This window comes from Trypanosoma equiperdum (assembly GCF_001457755.1).
Source record: "Trypanosoma equiperdum strain OVI genome assembly, contig: ctg_1003, whole genome shotgun sequence".
NCBI classification, from domain to species: domain Eukaryota; phylum Euglenozoa; class Kinetoplastea; order Trypanosomatida; family Trypanosomatidae; genus Trypanosoma; species Trypanosoma equiperdum.
The window spans coordinates 3,210-7,510 of record NW_027122954.1 but is presented as its reverse complement, the minus strand read 5'-3'; positions in this window follow the sequence as shown (position 1 = coordinate 7,510).

Below are 4,301 nucleotides of genomic sequence, written 5' to 3'. Positions count from 1 at the left end.
TACTACTTGTTGATGTTGTACTTGGAGATGTTTTCGGTAAAGTTGCAAAAAACTCAGCTGGAAGCGGTGTCAGTTATCGACTGTCTTCAATGTTGAAGTTAAGCTTGGGTGCGTTGTTGACGGACGAGTGATTGTCCTACCTGTGCTTTGTTTCCTTATTTTGCTTTGTGTGGTTGATAAGTTTCTGTGCTTTTCCCATCGAATTATAGCCTTCAAGGGATTGAACCACCTAGGCTAACCCTTGTTTTTGGAGCTACATCTCTCTTAACTTTCGCCAACTTATTTAGTAAGTGCTTCTCGATCTTAGGAGGCTACAGTATGACGTTCGAGGATTTTCCATACTTTTGAAAAAGACAAGTTCCTCCGTCACAGCGCTTTCATCCCTAACCTTCCTTCCTTCTTTTATATTTTCTTTGACGGCTTATCGGAAACCACACTCATTTACTGCTGTTGTTAATGTTTCTTCACTGATTTTATCTTTGCTATTTTTTCGCCATTGTACAAATACATTACAACTGGAAACAGTGTATTGACGACACAGCCCAAAAAACTGGCTTTCACTCTTAGATCCCGTCACCAAAGGTTTATCAATCACTATACTTGTCGGCATCACAGTTTTTGCTGCTGAATGTACTCAGTTTCGAGCCAAATGCGGATAATGTTCTATCTTCATGCATTCTATTTTTCAAATAATCTCATGTCTTTGCATAACAATGGTTTCTATCGGCGTAGACACCTCAGTTTCATATTCTACGCGTTTTAGTCTTTTTCTTTTCGTATTGACATTCTGTTCCCTGATGAGGAGGTTCTGATTCTCTTTTTTCTAAACTCATTCCGTTTGGAACTTGGATTTTCGTATTTCCTTCATATGTATTTTTGTGTTTCCACCTCTTGTTTACTGCTTGTTACTCTCTTTTAAACGTAGGAGTAGATAAAAATTTAGGAACAATAAATACTTATATAAAATGGATGTAATTTTCTATTGTTTGGCCGCTGGGTTGTATCTACTAAAGTTATTTTAAGTCATCTCATTTGTAATATATTGATTCTTCGATTTGAGTAGTATTTTCGCATTTTAAGCTGACTTCACGCTCGAGGACGTTGAAATGATTTGTTCTACCGGATAATGTGTTCAATTTACTTAAATGCAAGGCCCTATAAACGTCAGTTCCTCTACACTATTTTTTGATGGCATAACAGTTTTATTTATCGCTTTCCTTCGGTGTTTTTGTACTTTCTTTTCGTTTCTGTTGTTATTGAAACATCTACTTGATGAAGTTGTTGTTAAATTTATTGAAAGCACTTATTTTGTTTTTGTCTGCGACTTTAGTCGTCTTTTTTATGCTATTGTTTCTTGAGTTCCCGCCAGTTACAAAGCCGCTGAGATTCCGATAATTACAGTGGCATGTACCGGTTTAATCTCGTGTACAGTCATTGCGCTTTAGAATTATATTACAGCTGCTATCGTTTCGGCAGTGTAACGCTCTGCTTCTCTTTTAGCTTTGCGTTCCAGCCACATTTTGGTTGCTATGTCCATTGCAGCTGCTGCTTTTTAGAATGTGCCTTCCAGTTATGTTTTGGATTTTTGCTCCATTTCTCGGAGGTAATGTGCTACTCCGCGTGGCACGGTTATTATTTTTTGCCTGTTATTTATTGCGTTTGAGACTTTTTCAAGCATGCTGACGAGCTGTGATACAAATACAGGGCTTAACATGATGTTTTTTATTCCTGTCTTTCCCTTTTAATATCATGATGGGTTGTGAGGGTTGAGGTGAGGTCTTTGGGCATTGTGTCTCCTCATAATCTTTTTATGTGCAGTTGTAGCGGAAAATAGGGGAAGTTTGCTGGAATTTTTGGCACTTCTTGGCACTTTGTGTAGTGAATTCTTCTGTTCGCTGCTTCTATGGTTAGAGTGCTGTTTTAGATCTGTGAACCAGCATCGTTTTACTTCCGCTTCTCTTGAAGATATGTTTTGATAATTAGGGGGATTCTGGCCTTGCTATCTGTCTAACAGCCGACCTCTTCACCGCCTTTTCTTATTGATTTGGTTTCTCTTCGCAGTCTTATACCTTGTTGGCGTCACCTGATTTTTACATTCCCTCAGTAGTGAATAATGCGTGAGTTACAAGGGTTCCAGCGCTGCTGTTAATATGTGCTTTGCTTACTCTTCTCTTTGTTTTTTCTGTACCAATTTTTATTTTCTTGTTACTTCTGGTATTCTAATTGCTTTAAGTATGAATTTATTGTATATTGTATTAACACTACAGTGTGATACACTCCCACTGTTCTTCATAATACTGCACATTTTTCTCCTACTTAAAATTCAGTTCTTATGGTTTATAATCTACTTTATATTCCGTTAATCTTTTTCCCTTACATGCTGATTCAGTACTAAAGCCACATCTCTGTTGCTCGTGGACCCGATTTACTTTTCCTTTTGTCAAACGTTCTATGTGCATGCATATATCCGCTGTTTCAGACAGAGAGATTTGTGGCCATAAAGTGCTTTTGAGCTGCTTTTAATTTATTAATCCACACTCTCAATACTTCTTCGCTGCCACTTTTATATAGATTACACGTTACCAGAAAGGTGTTAATGTCTCCCTGGAATAACAACACGTAATTGGAGAAGTGCAACCATTAATTTTCTCGACTTCATACAGTTCTTCCATAGGCCCATATATGTGTCATTTTAAGAAGTTTCCCCGCTCTTACTTTTTCATTGCTGTCCTCAGTAATCCATTTGTAGCTTTAGTTTGGAAAATTGGTTTACCGATAACATTATAGTGCTATACATAAATGTTAGCAATTATAACCAATTATGTTGACGAAAAGAGTTTGACATCACTTCATACTTACTCAATCCTTTCCACATATTTCTGCTTTTTTTCTTCCTTATTCTATAGCGCTGGGCATTAGGATACGCTATCACATTAAAAACTATAGATTATACTTTTGTCTCAGATGTAGCATCTATCCATATTTGAAGAAAATACTGGAGATCATTTTGACTCTATATGATACTGCTAATTGTCGAAACTTACGCTGCTTCACATTAGAGGCATTTACCTTCGCGGCTAATTCAACTTCGCATGCTGTGCATATGATTCATCGCTTTGTGTAGCGGCATTGATAGAACTGGGGAGAATTTGATACTGTTGGTTATCAAGATATTACTCATATCCGTAACTTAAATGCTCCTGTTTCCTCTATTTTTTCTATTTTCTGGTGAAGCTTAATGATCCTTTTTGCTTTCTTTTGAATGTAACTCTGTGTGAAACAGTAAGAGAAAGAAAATACCTATAAGAAGCGACTACCGTTTTCTAAGAAAGAATTTATATTGGGATATTGTTACTCACATTACTTTTATTCTAATAACTATGCCATTTAAGGCCAATTTAAAACCTTTAGTAAATTATTATAGAAGACGACAAAAACCTGCTTACAATCTTATAACTTTGCCCATTAACCTCATTGCAACGACCAGAAAGTTTACCTTTTCTACAAAATATTGTGATGCTATAATGCTTTTATTTCTGCCTTTCCTTCGCTGTTAACTTGCTTTATTTTTCTTTCTGTTTATGTTTAAAAAGTTGGTGTTCAGTTTACTAGGTTACACAATTTACCGTCTAATTTTTAACTGCTTAATCTCTCATTTATTTCCTGTTTTTTTAGTTCAGAAAAAAACAAAATTTAATATGAATAGTAAAAGCGTTAGTAGATTAATACACGTCATTACGATCAGTTCGTTAATGATAGAGCATCGAGTAAAAATGAATTATTGTAACAGTTCCTGAAAAAATATTAGTAGTAGTAGTCTTATATAATTTACACTTTCTTTTAGTGTTTATGTAAGCTGTAGAGACACAATTTAGACTACACTAGTTGCTGTATTTTATTTATTATTACACTCGTTATCTCCTTGTGTACGATTATGCTATTGTCATGTTTCTGTTTGACATGCGCATATTCCATCTCTTTTTCCTTCTCTTTTACTCTCTATACTTTCTTACTCACTTACCTACTCCTATTGCACCATTGAATTGGTTTAAGTGCTTTTTTGTCTTCCCATTTAGTCTTTGCCACCACTTTTTTACACTATTAGTATACTAACACACGAAAAACTTTCATGTAATAATTATCATTACTATTACCATTATAACCGTAACTAATATCCATGAAATAAACAAAATAGGATAAATTAGAATATCACTTACTTTTCATACCCTATTACTCTAATGCTTTATACAAAAATTTAATATTTTAGGAGGTTTAAAACATGAAAAGACTTTATTAAAAGA